Source organism: Cyanistes caeruleus, chromosome 16 (assembly GCF_971803275.1).
Source record: "Cyanistes caeruleus chromosome 16, bCyaCae1.hap1.1, whole genome shotgun sequence".
Classification (NCBI taxonomy): Eukaryota; Metazoa; Chordata; class Aves; order Passeriformes; family Paridae; genus Cyanistes; species Cyanistes caeruleus.
This window is the reverse complement of record NC_141716.1, coordinates 5729346-5743354: the sequence shown is the minus strand read 5'-3', so window position 1 is coordinate 5743354 and position 14009 is coordinate 5729346. Positions and strand designations below refer to the sequence as shown.

At 43.5% G+C, this 14009-nt stretch overlaps 1 long non-coding RNA gene across 1 annotated transcript in view; it reads left to right on the top strand.

Moving 5' to 3' along the window:
- Positions 1–14009, top strand: part of LOC147650140 (uncharacterized) — a 116657-nt gene that overhangs the window by 68295 nt on the left and 34353 nt on the right. The window contains exon 2 of the long non-coding RNA XR_015277063.1: positions 3094–3158. This is a non-coding gene — a long non-coding RNA (uncharacterized LOC147650140). The remainder of the gene's footprint in view (positions 1–3093; positions 3159–14009) is intronic.

The following is a 14009-nucleotide window of genomic DNA, read 5'->3' as shown; positions in this document are numbered from 1 at the left end:
TGCTTTTCATTAAAGAAACCCCCAAACTTCTTTTAAGAGGATATATGTGTTATTTCTAAGAAGTAATGGACTCGTTGGCATTGGAAATGAAAGCCTCTATTCTAACAAAATAATCATTTGGTACGAGCAAGCGTGAGCTGGTTCCTGTTCACCCTCCTGGTGTGTGTGGTGGTAACAACCCACAGCCTGACCACGGGAATCAGAGAATCCCAGAACGGTTTGGGCTGGAAGGGACCTCAAAACTCATCTCATTCCAAGCCCCCTGCCATGGGCAGGGACACCTTCCACTAGAGCAGGTTTCTCCAAGCAACGTGACCTGGAGCAGTTCCAGGGGTGGGAAATGGACAATGATTCCTTTCCCAATGCTTGGGTGGATGAGCTTTCCCTGTGGTGGGAGCCCTGAGATCAAGAGAACTCCCCCTTCCCTTCCTGCCTCTGCTGGTTTGAGAAAACACCCCCAGAGGAGCACGTCCCCTAGATCCAGTGCAGAAAAATGTGGGGAACTCTCTCACTTTTTCTCTTTTATTCAGAAAGAACAGCCCATCCCAACGAGATTTGTTCATGTAACCAGGTGCCTCACTGCAGCTTTTTACGATTATTTTCTCCTATTTGTTTCCATTTTATGGAAATTTGGAAATAAGACCTATTTAGCCTTCATAAGAAAGATCTCTTCATATCTTAATATTTTTGTTCTCTGCTTTTATTTCCTCACTAGCAGGGATTTTTCAGGCTGATTATTTTTTAAGGTATTGAAAATATAATCCGTATGATATATTAAAATATAATTAAAAGTGTTATCATATTTGCAGCAGTGTGTTATGCCTAGGGAGGTTTCACAAGAGCAGATATATTTTTGCATTCCCTGCACAAGTGAGAGAGACCAGCTGACTATTGGTGACCTTTTTTACTGATAGGAAAGTGGAAACAAAAAGAGAGGTTGATGCTTCCAGGTGTTTTACCTTCGCACCACATTCTGTGTGTTCCAGAACATCTCCCAGTGGTACAGAACAAAAGGAAATAAAAATTAAGTTCACAGCCTGGGTTGCTCTGTTTCTCAGGTTATGATAAGAAGTTCTGGCACGGCAGCATGATGGGGATGGGGACGGCCAAGGGATGCTGAGCTGTAGCTGATTCCCATGACCTAATCCCCTGCCTGTGGAGAGCAGCAAAGCTGCTCCATGGCAGAGCAGCTGCTCTTGGTGGGAGCTCATGGAGCTGGGGAACGCAGCCCTGCAAGTGGGAATGTATGGATTAGTGGGGTTGTGCATCCAGGGGAGTCCTTCTGGAGTCCTTTCTGGGCTCAAAAGAGCCTCTTCACCTTTGCTACGTGATCCAAACCTTCGCCTTCCCACACTGTGAGCAGGAGAGGGCTGTGGGCCGGGACTGTGCCCTCATGCCCCCTGCCAGCTGGATCTCTTTGCTGGGCATGGAGACTTGTAGGACACACAGCCTAAACCAGGAAAAGTGGTCAGGAATTCTGGGATTTGCAGCTGAACTCCCCAGATCTCAGTCTCCTACCTTCTATAGCCCATACCCAGAAGGGGTTGCACTGGGAGCGCTCCAAACCCATTTATTCCTCAACGGCCTATGGAGAGATGTAGGGTTCAGAAATGGGGGATTTGGAAGATGAAGGATTAACTGGACAGTGCCATCATTATGGGAAAGTAATTAAAAATAATAAAAAATATTCTATTTTGTTATGTTATATCATACTAAGGTATAAAGTACCCAAGTGCTTAAGGAGCTTGATTATCCCTCTTCTCCTCTTTCTTTCCCTACCCCCAGGAACTACTTCTGTTTCTACAGCTCATATTTTTAACTGTCTTTAAATAAGTGTTTAATGGGATTTATAAAAACACCTGAGCAGGTTGGATAGGTTATAATTCCCACTGATTTCACTGACCTCTCTGTAGATGGGATACAGGCTCCTATATTGTACAGGCTTATTTGAAAATACTATTTCAGGTATGCTGGAAAATATTATTCCTATTAGATTTGTGGTTTAAATTCTGGGAGGTGCTATCAGAGTGGGGCTGATGCATAGAAATAGAAATAAAAACTAAAATAATATATATGTGTTGGTACCTGCCTCTGTGCGTGTGCATGTGTGTAGTCTTTATTGGTGGCTGAAAACCCGGTGCCTGCTCTTTGGTTTTCCATTTTAGCTGGCCTATTATCAGAGATTTCTGGAGTGTGAGTTTCATAAGTAGAGGTTATCATACATTGCAGGCCATCTCTCCTGCTGGGGAGCAAAATGAAGGTTTGATAATGAGATCGCCCAAAGGCAGATAAGAGCTCCAGCTTGCTGAACAGTCCCTCAAGGTTTCCTGCAATGGCAAAAAGGAGGGAATGCAATTTATTATCCTTCTCTCCTTGTACCTTCCCATTGTTTGAGAAGTCAAAGCAACAGACTACCTGGGTTAAAAATAAATAAATTAATAACCAGAACAGGAGACCCTGTGTGTTGTTGTTTTGCTCTGAGGAAGGAGGTCTGTGATTTGCTCTAACACCATGAAGAGAGTCTCTGAACTCCAAATCCTGAAATTCCATTTAATGGCCAGGCTCTCCCCTCTCTCCTCCCGCCTTCCTCCTGCTAGGATGGATATTCTAAAATGAGTCAAGTGCTTTATCTTGATAGAGGGTGGAGGATGGCTCTGTAACTGCTGCTGATAACCTCCCCATCTCCAATTCTATTTGCTCTTCTTTCATGCTAAATGCTACAAAGTGCATTACAGGAAAGGGAAAGGTCAGATTTAAGCCGTAAAACATGGAAGATTCGGAGCTGAAGTTGCCACATCATTAAGTCACAGCATCTTCATGCTTATGTTTTCTAGCACATATGGTATATAAAATCACCTAGTGTTTCACAACCCTCTTAAATAATTAGGCACAACAGGGTTTGCTGGGTGACCACCTGGATAAAGTCAAAACAGTGGCATCTGCATCAACCAGATGGGAGTCTGCTCTTCGCTGCCATCAGGAAATGGACAGCCAACTTCCACTCGAGTGAACCAAAAGCTGCCTTCTCCCAAACAAGAGAGGGAACGGGCAGAGTAGGAAAGAGCAGTAAATGTGTCTTCCTCCAATTTTCAGGTCTGTCTCTGCTGAAACCTCAAGGAGGAGATCCTGTCCCCAGCTGGAAAAGCAGCAGGAAGGAGGTGAGTTGGATTTGTACATCATCAGCAAACCACACACCTGGCAATGTATGTGGCAAGTTGAACAAAGCTTTATATTTTTACTTGGTTTTCTCATTTAAAAAAAAAATACAGTGGGAGAGGGAGAATATTAGCAATTTACTGTGGGGCTCCATTAGATCAAATCAGTGCCAATGATAGTCACTTATTTCCTCCATTTTGTAATGATTTACTCTATAAATTAATGTCTGCCTATTTAAACACCCTCAGTGATTCAGTGCTGGGTGCCATGGCAATAAGTGACAGGGACTAGGGCTGAACCCACCAGTCATGTGGCTCTTGGTGCTGTCATTATGTGCACTGGTAATGGGGGGCTACGTGGGCACGCAGACAGATATTATGCAAACATATACTGACTTAAGTATCAATCTGTCACTGGTGTAACTCATGGTAATGGCCCCACCAAAGTCATTACACAGGAATATGCATTACAGCATGTTCAACATCTATCATGGGTGCAGCTTCAGAGAAGCCATGGGGAAGATGTGAGGAGGTGCCAACGTCCAGATCTGGAGGATGCTCAGATGTAAGGGGTCTAATTCAGCAAAGCCCTAAAGGAACATTCCTTTTTCTCCCTCTTTCCCCTCCAAAAAGATGGATCTGAAAAAAAGGTCTCACAGCTTTAAGAAGAAAAAAAATGAAAAGAAAATCCTCTTGGGCATGTATGTGTGAAGCACAAGCACTTTTGAACTGCAGCAGTTCAATTCCAATCTCTGCTTCATAGGCACAAGCACAAAAAGGAGTTTGGTGGGAGAGCCTCAGCCTGGCTGGACTACACAGCAGTTCAGGATGTGATCCCTCCTCCTGTCACCCTTAGAAGTCACTCAACCTGATTTTGTGGTACAGAAGTGGAAGGAAGAGGTAACTTCTGTGTCCCTCTTTAGCTGATGGCTGCCCTCTCCCTGCACAGCTGGCTGGGGTATAGGCACATGCATGGCCCAGATCAGCCTTTTCTCCATTACAGATCAGCACGATGCCTCACCGCCAGGAACATCCATTCCCCACTTTTGCACTGCGTCTTTCCTCTTTCCTTGAGGAAGATCCTGCCCAGGTCCAGACAGGGTAAGGTACCTCTGGACAATGCCAGTGACTTAGGATAATCTCTTTCCCTCTCCTGCATTTTTGGTCGCTTTTCAGAGAGCAGTGCTGCAGCACTGGCTCAGCGATGGAAGGCGGAGAGAGTGTCTGGCATGGGCAGGGGGATATTTCATTGCTCAGCACAGACTTGGCTATTTTGTTAGCATAATATATGTCCTTCAGCCAATCCAATGGATTAGTAAAGCACTCTGTTTAAAGGTTAAATAGTTGATACTGCATCAACATGTATGGGAGGTGACACACAAATCCAAAGTGATCCGCAGCGCTTGGCTCAGGCTGCAGCCAGCTCGGCGGTGTAGCCAAGGGTAAATGCAAGTGCACAGATTTCTAAAGGGAGTTTACCCACCGCTTACTGCTCAGCCTGTGCACTCAGCAGTGCATTTACTCACTTTTTTTGTGTACTAAAGCAGTACTGATACAGCTCACAGCATCCTCGAGCAGTTGTATAGAGGGTCAGGAAAGAGGCTTAATAGACTGAAGGTGCCTGAATGCAGTGTTACAGTAAGTAACCAACCCTCGTAAAAAGAGAGACTGGTAAAAGAAAAAGCCCAGGGAACAAACACTGGATCTGTTGTGCTGTTACCATTTAACCTGCATTCACTGCCAATTGAAATGCACTTTACATTACTTCAGTCAGATACTTCAAAGGAAATCCTGGAGATGGGAGCACTTAAGCAAGAGCACTTCTGGTGGTAATGTGTGTATTTGAAAGCCTGGCAATTGGGGAGGTTGTGAATGCCTCAGCGTATCCAAATATAGCTGTAGCTTGTTATATGTAAACGGCAAGACTCATTCTGATATTCCTGCTCCTATCCTGCCCTTCCTTCCCTCAAAACAGTGTGATTCCTCCATCTGTCAGCATTTCCAGTATTTGTGTTTTTGAGTAACAATGCTCGCCTGGGCACATTATTCCACACAGTAGCTCGGTGAGAAGAGCTGGTACAGTACCAAGTTATGAAAAACCCAAAGGAGACATTTGGGAATGGCTCTTTGAGGGAAATATTGCTACTTCTGTGGTACTGCCTGAGCCCTACAGAGCCTCAGGGAAGGCCATAAAAATTATCAGGAAAAGGTGTAAAACTAAATCCGGTGAAACTCCTCATCTCAAGGTAATTAAATCCTTTTGAATGAGATCACCTACATGGAGAGTTATTGTATTTTCATTTCTGTGGGCTGGGGCTTGAGTCCATGCAGCTCCACTGTGTCCTGCAAGGCAGGGTGAGGGGTGCTCCACCCTCAGGCCCTCGTTCCCTGACACTTTACTGGGACAGGAGAGCAGGAAGAACCTGTGACAAACAGACTTCTGTGAAGTTTGCTGGGACATAATCCCAGTTCCCATCACACACTGGTCCCTGCTGGGACTGGAGGGAGTGTGAGAGGTGCACAGGAAGGTGCAAGATGACAATTGTGAGTCCCAGATCACTCCCTGCTAATTGAACATTGTCAAAGGGTAGATCTGCAGCAGCTCACTCTGAAATATAAAAGGTACAGGACCAAGGGACTTACCAAGTACATCAAATGGCCAGGGCTGCCTGTGACATGTTGGATAGCATGTGGATAAATCCCAATGACTCTGGGACAAATGTATCAGCCAAACTTTTCTGGTTAGCTTTCTGGAGAAATGTTCTTTCATGGCCCTTTGCATCTGTGCAATCCAGTCTCTGTTGTCATGGTGGATGGGAATTTAAAGATAAGTTCCTTTTGTTTTCTTGGCAAGAAACCTCTCTTTATGTTGTGGATTCATAAAAAGTAGTTGTGAATACCTGACTATAAAATAAGAGAGTTTGAAATCCTGGAGATGGGGAGAAGAGCCTCAGCTGCTCTCTTTCCCTCAACACAAATGGCAAGGCAGTAAGAGCACACTGACCTTTATTCAACACTATTAAATGCCATGCAAATAAATACCTAATTCTATTTAACAGCATTTCTGCATTTATCTCACTGTGGCCACAGTCAGGTAAAACTCACCTGACCATGTGTTGACACATCTGGGGCTGTGACATGCAGAGGAGAGGTGCTGTTTGCTCCATCCCTGAGCAAGAATGGCTTCTCTGCCCCTCAGCAAGGATGTTTTCTTCTTGCTCCAAACTAATACATCCAATTTGGACAGACAGCTGACAGGCTGGTGTTGCTGCCTTTCCAAAAATTGAGGAGTGGGGAAGGTGGGAAGAAAGGTTCTGTGCCACCACCGTGTGTGGGATGGTTCCTTCTTTGCAGCAGGAAAATCAGAGCAGTGACTGTCTGGACAATGCACACAACAAACCTCATCCAAACCAGAGATGTGCTCAGAGAGCAGCATCACTCAAAATTTATTGCAAAGAGTCTGACAGCTCCACCTCCTCTGAATTTTTCTTGACTTGCAAAGGCAGTTGCAAAGACTCTGGTTCAGTCTCTACTGATACTGTCTGTGGATTTTGAGAGTATAATGACATCTATTTTGTGCCATTCATATGCTCATCCATAGGGCTGAAATCTTCCTCTTCTGGGAAAAGCCCTCCCCATCCCACATTTCAAGCTGACGTCCTGGGCTGGAGTCTGATCAGCCTGTGGGTATGGCACAGCTCCAAGCTGCTCAGGTGGTTCTCTGGAGATTTTAGCTGCTAAATATAAAATTAAAAAAGACTCTTCTGAGCATGTGCAAATAGTAATTTCACAAATGCATTTAGCACGGCCAAATTTGAACAGATTTTTATGGGAACTTCAAAAGGCATATTCCCAGCATAAAATCCTTCCATATTCCCCTGTAATAGTCCAAAACTGAACAGAGTAGATTGATGTTCATTCTTTCTTTTTTTTTCCTCAGAAACCTCTAATCACTATTACATAAATTTTTTTTTCAAAATTTTCCATCGGAAAATTTCAGTTCAAATCACAAAATCTCAATAAAAACCACTAGAAAATCCATCCCAGTTTTAAGACAGTTGTCTCCAAAGACCTGGATAATGTATTACCCCCTCCTACCTCCCTCACAGAGTTCCTACACCAGGTTCTAGCATTTTTGGAGTCTTTAATAGATGAAAGATGCCCATTTCAGGCTGATACCCTGGAATTTGGCCTTAGAGGGGTGCTGAGCTGCCCCAGCTGCATGCAGGGATTGTAACAGAGCAAACACCCCAGGGCATGAGATACCCAGCTCTTCACCATCACAATTTGTGTTCTGCAATTACTGCACTCTTGTTTGTGACTCAGTGCTTCCCTCTGGAAAGTGGCATGAATACCACCCTCCTCCTAAATTAATTCTAAACTTGTGAATTCCATAGACAAGCCAGAGAGGAAGTTAGTCATTCCCTCCAGAGCAGTCTTTGAGCAGTTTTCTGGAATTAAAATATCAGTTGCTCTTTAAAGGAGCTCTTTGCAGGTGCACTTTGTGCACATGGACACTTCAGGATAAAAAGGCATGTGAATATTTAGCTTAAAGATCCTAAGCCCATGATATCCCCAAAGGAATCAAAGCTGAAATTGTTCTGGTAAATTTAATTTGGCATTTCCAGGCTATGTATTACCCAAACCTTGCGTATTTAACACCTTCATGCTCCACAATCTCCCTGAATCCTAGATTTTAGTGTCTTATCTTCAGAAAGGAAAGTCTCCTGGTGATATTATGTTGCTCCAGGACTAACTACCCATCTTCATGGTCCTCCCTCCTCCTCCTCCAGCTGGAGGGAGCTCTTGGGAGAGTTTCCTATTCAAACTCCCCAAAGGGACACCCTTGACTGGCCATTTCTGATGCTATGAGCAACACTAAGCTCTCTCACCAGCTTTATCATTTTTTCCCCTTCTTTCACTGTCTCAGCTTCAAAGAACCATTTCATCCTTATCTCAAACCCAAGGGCTGCATGAAGGCAGCCTTGCTCCCTGTGCCCAGGGCCAGCACAGCCACCAGTCTTTCTTTCCAGCTGGTCCCCAAGGCCGTGGTTTGAGCGTGGCCAATGTAGGGAACATCCCACAATTAGTCTGGTTTCCTCCTGCTCCCACATGCTCCTTTAGCATTCCTTGTCCTGAATACACTCTACTGATCCAGCACAGCCAGCTGGATCCTGACCTGGGGCCCTACACCTGGCTCAAAGGGGAAAAGAATCCTGCAAAACCTCTGTAGCATGATCAGAACTATGATTCATAACCTATTTGAACTTAGGGAATAAAAATACTGGCCATCATCAAAAGAGAACTCAGTAAATTAGGTATTTTTGGAAATGACAATACACTGGAAAAAAGCAAGTTCCCTTATAGAGATTTGTTCCTACTGCACAGGAAAGTAGCTTTGTTGCCATTTTATGTGTCATTTTAACAGATAAACCTATGAATTATTTATAGCATGTTCAAGAGTAAACAGAGTCCAGAGAGGAAATCAAGGCTTTTTAAAGTCCAGCTGGTACCCAAAAGTCCTGGGAACACCACAGGAAGGGCCACAGTGCAGACAGGAATTTGTGTTTATTTGAATTTTTATCACTAGTTTATGTGTAAAGGTTCTTCTTCACTCCATAGGCTGATATCCCATGCCCAAAGGAAGAAAAGCAGCGACACTTTTCTCTCTTTGCAGCATTTGCTCTGTCTGGGTCTCTTGACTTCTCTGGCTATCAGCAGGGGCAAGTGACTAGGCAGAATCCTTCCTTGTCCTCATCTCCAAACCCACAAAACTCTTGAACTGATTTTATTTTTAATTTAATAAAATAAAATTAATGCTTCAAATAGGAAACATTTGAGGACAAGTCTCGGTTTGGGCTACTTTATTATGGCTGAGTTTTAATCCTCAGTGCATAAGAAGGATTATGCTGAGAACACTGACATCACCTTAAATATAGCAGCATGAATATGCTACTGTAATAAATCTTTTCAGCTTTTAATTTCAATTCAAGAAAGATGTTGGTTGAGAATATCTTCTTCCCCAGTAACCTTCCCCTGTCTCAGAGGTGCCCACACTCCCAGGCACCATCTGACACAGCCTTGTCAGTCAGGAAGGTGAAGAGTTGTCACCTCTACCTGACACCACAAGGCTCAAAATAATCTTTTGCAGATCCAGAAAGAGCAGTGAAATGCTGGTTTTACCTGTTACAATTAGCATTTGGAGAGAGAGGTGATAAATTTTGTTAAGCTGTAACAAAAACCAGGTTGACCAGTAAAACCTGAGCTCATACTGGGAAAATTTCTCCCGTAAAACTTTCTGGGGGAGACAGGATGAAGGTGGGCTCAGTTCTTCACAGGATTTTGTTCCCACAGCTCAGGAGGAGGATAGAGCACAGTAAAGTATCCAGGAAAGAGAGATTTGATTTATAAGTGAAGCATCAGCAAATGTCTTAAAAGGTCTCCTGAGAGTTTGTAATACTCTGGAAGAGCTGAGAGTAATAAAATGGAATAAAATCGATGACAGAGCCAAGTTTCTATCCTGCCCAACACCAGCACAGTGAGTGCTGCGTCCTGTGGGCAGAGGGGACCATGCAGTGGTGTCTGAATGCTTTGTCCACTCTAAGGTGAGGAGCTGGGAATAGTCCAGCTCACGATGAGGTCTGATGGCCTTCATCAGGAGAGCAGGTGCTTCACCAGGTATCAGAAACATCCTCCTGACAGCTGAGGTATCACTTGGCACTCTTGTGATTACCCAAGGACTTTAATTGTGTCTGTCTTTTGGATTATCATGGAACTGTAGATTTATTCAGAGGTTTGGATGATGACTAGAGTGAAGATACTATCTAGATTTCTTGTAGAAATATTAGATGCTGGAAATGGGTCTATAAATAACACAAATTTTGTGCTCAAGGAATGTTTTCTAGTTGTATTTTATGAATTGGAATTATGGTTATCATCAAAGTGCTGGAGAGCCAGTTACTACAGCACATAAGATCACCAGTTTGGGCCTGCAAGTGATGCTCTGGTAGTGTCCTCCCTGGCAGGAGATGTGAAATGTTACAGCTCTCATTTTGCTGGGGGAAAAAAAAAATATCCCAGCTACGATATCATCCATCTTTTCCTGCATATGGAGCATTATCACCAAGTGTCACTGGCAGCACCTGACACTTCCAGGCTGGCCTGATAACACACCTCCCATCCCAGATACGTGCCAGACAAACATGTGGAGCAGCTCCAAAGCCATGGCAGCTTTCATGGTAGAGATCTGTGGAAAAGAGCAGTCCACGGCTTTTGTGGGTGAACATATGCGAGGCAGCACAGAAATCAGGCTGCTGGAGCTGCAGCAGGCACCACAAACCAAAAATAAGTGTCTCTGCAGCCTTTAGGCCAAGACTAGCACTAACTACACCAGTCAGTCAGAAGACCACTCGGTCTCTCTGCTTTCAAGCAGGGTGAATGCAAAAACCTCTTTGCAAATTTTTGGCCCTGATAATTTTTTGGGGTTGGTTCAATCAGCATTGTGCTGTTGCATATGTTTTCTCAAAAGGGTCTGCCCAGGGCTGCTACCTACGTATTGAGGGGAAAAAATTACTTTTTGCATTATAATTCCTAGTTTGAAATGGATGTTACAGTCATTTTAAACAGGCTTAGCTTAGACTTGGTGAAATCTTTGGTTCAGCCTGATCTGTCTGTTTTAAGGCTGTCAAACTGAAAGGAATTAAAATGCAGAGAAAGTGATTTAGAAAAGAAAATGCAACCTGGCAATTTAACTTTGCTACAGGGATGAAGTTTTAAGAAATGATTCGCAGTTTGGGTGTCTTTTGCCTTGAGAGCCTGAAGTTGGAGTCATTAAAGAAAAACAATTTTCAGGAAATATTGAACACCCACCTTTGGAAAAGCCATTCTCAGCAAGTAGGTAAAGATGATCTGTTTGAAAAGCTCAGCTCAGCCTTAAATGTAACAATAATAAAAATTAAGCCAGGTACAATAGAGTAGCTGTGATACTCAAAGGAACAAGGACAAAAGCAAATCTGAGAAGAGGAAACACCAGTGAAAAGGCAGCAGTGATGCTCATGTTAGAAAGAGGTGGAAATAAACAGAACTTTAAATTATTCTAAAGTAGCAGTCACAGAATAGTGGCAGAAAAAGAGGTGGTTGATATTCTTTGGTTATGAGGACAGAGACAATGAGGTCTCCAGAATTTTGGGACTTGTTGCTTCTAGTTGTGAAGTAATTCAAACTGGAGGAGTTTTACAGGGGTCTGGATGGGTGACCTCCTTTCAAGATGATCATTTTGGTGATGCTGGGACTCTTCTGCCTTAAGAAAGGTTAATTAGGGAATTCAAAGTCCTAGATGTGCATCTCATCTTTTAATTTAAATATAAATAAATAAATAATTTGGAATAAAACCAGAGAGATATGATGCAATTTCCAGCACTAAATAAAATGCTTAACTTAACTAAAACCCACTGATGGTGAAAGGGAGCTAGGAGTTCAAAATTAATCCCATTGTTGTACTCTAAAACATCATTAATAGCTACAGAGGTTTTGGAAAATCCTGTTATTTTTACATTACCCTTTCTCCTAAATATTTCCTAGCTGTTTTTTATTTCTTTCATTAAGCAGTCACTTTAGGAGGAAGATGCCCTCCCTCACAGTGACGTTCAGGAGCTCAGGGTCTGGAGAGGAGGTTTTTCTGAAGGATCCATAGGAATTAGCAGACTCAGCAGAGGGGTGGGGAGGAATCCCTGTGTGTGAGTGGCCCTGCAGGCTGGGTCATCCCACAGCTGTGTGTCCAGGCAGTGCTGCAGCAGGCTGATATTGCATTTGCAGGGTGAAAATCTCATGCTGATCAATTCAGAGCCCGGGCAGAGCGCATCCTGCAATCCCCGCGCACGCAGAATAATAACGGCGCTTCCCGAGGAGTCCCATTCATTCCACTGGGACTCTCTTGTAATCAATATATTTGTTCCCAAATTATAGTGCTATTGGTCCAACTTGATCTTTATTCCCATGAACCAATTGTGTGTGCAGAAGGCCTGGAAACGATGCCACAGCCAGGGCTGCTCTCTTCCCACTCCCATTGTTCCAGGACTCCCGTCCTCGGAGTTATTGTTCAAGCTGCCAGTTATCTCTGAGTGCTCCCAGCAGATGTTGGGGGGAGGGGGCAATTTATTTATTTCTTTTTATGAAGTTTGCCTCTTTATGGGCCAGCCCAGACAAGACATTAATGGTCTTTGCTCTCCCCTACGCTCTGTTTTGTCTCTTTAAGTTGGAAAATATTTAGAGAGGAAAAAAATCTGTTTTCTTGCTGCTCAAAATAATAATAATTTGCCTGTGGAAATTTCTTACTGACGTGAAAAGGAGCCCTAAATTTGCTGATAGTAAATAAAGGACAATCCTGCTTTCACTACAGTCAGTGTAGCTGTTCTTGAAGGGTTTCATGGGCACTGATTTGGATCCAGACCTGCCCACAATGAGGTGTTTCTGACTTATGAGCATCCACCAAAGTCCAGCATTTATTCTTGTCTGTGATAGAACAAAACCAAACAATCTAGGGCTGTTTTTTGAAAACATAGAATTGTATCGATGATTTGATATTAGTTATCAAATCAAAACCTAGTTATCATAAGGAAGTTTCTGAGATTTGGGAGTGTTGGATAATCTTAATAGATAGAGATTTCTGAGCCATAGCCTTGTCTTTGGGGTGGTTTTCCTGGTCATATGAGAAGGGAGGTTAAAGCTCCTTCTGAAGAAGAGCTTTTCACTCTACATCTTCTGATGATCCACTCAACCCCAAACCAAGGGATGGGGTATGACAGCTCTCTGTTTTCTGCTCTCCCACGTGCACAAGAGAAATGAGCAGGGAAGCCCAGAAGAAAGCTGGATGATGTGGATTTGTCTCTGTAGAGCATTTTACCCTTGATTACAGATAGCAGGATCACAGAATTGCTTGGGTTAAAAGGGATATTAAAAATCATCTCATTCCAACCCCCTGCCATGGGCAGGGACACCTTCCACTAGACCAGGTTGCTCCAAGCCCCATTTAACCTGGCTTTGGACCCTTCCAGAGATGGGGCATCCAATGATTCATCCTGGTTTGGTGACATCTCATGGAGCAAACAATGTCCCAGCCAGTCCTGCTCTAGTGCAGGTGAAAATGTAGAGCACCTCAATCAATGAAGCCCATGGCATCCACGTGGAGAGCTCACACCTTTGGAACTTCACACCCCATCCAAACTTGGCTTAGCTCCCTGCCTAGCCCTAACATTATTTCTGAATACTTAACCAGCAACAAAACAAAATGAAAAATAATCCACGACATGCCTCGATTAGGGATTAGAAATGTTAACTGGCCAGTGCCTTTTCCTGCAGGGGCACGCTGCCCCTACACCTTTAATTAGGGTAGCCCGTGGTCCTTGCCATAAAGCTGATAAGTAATAAATAGCTGCCTTTGTCACATGCAAGTTCAGCATTGTGAAATGGCACACGGACGGCTTTAAAAAGCCTTTGATTAAACCCAGCACTACAGTAAATCTACAAACACAGAGGAAAGAAAAGAAGCTATTTAGTCTGTGCCAGTTCCCGGCATTAAGTATGCAAATTTCTCAGTGTCTTCAGCTCCCAAGAACAGCAGGCGCTGAATGCAGCAGCAGCAGCAAGCGGCACGACATCATTCATTTCAATCATTAAAACAAAAGCGGGATAAATCGCTACCTAATTTGTAAAATATGCTTATCATATAGGCTCTTTGGTCTTTAAGAAAAGCACCAGCTGAATGAGAATCACTGAATTATTTTGGAAAAAAAAAAATCATAGAATCAATTCTGGTTTTCCCCCTTCTCCCAATGATTGTTCTTTTATTTCTTTTCC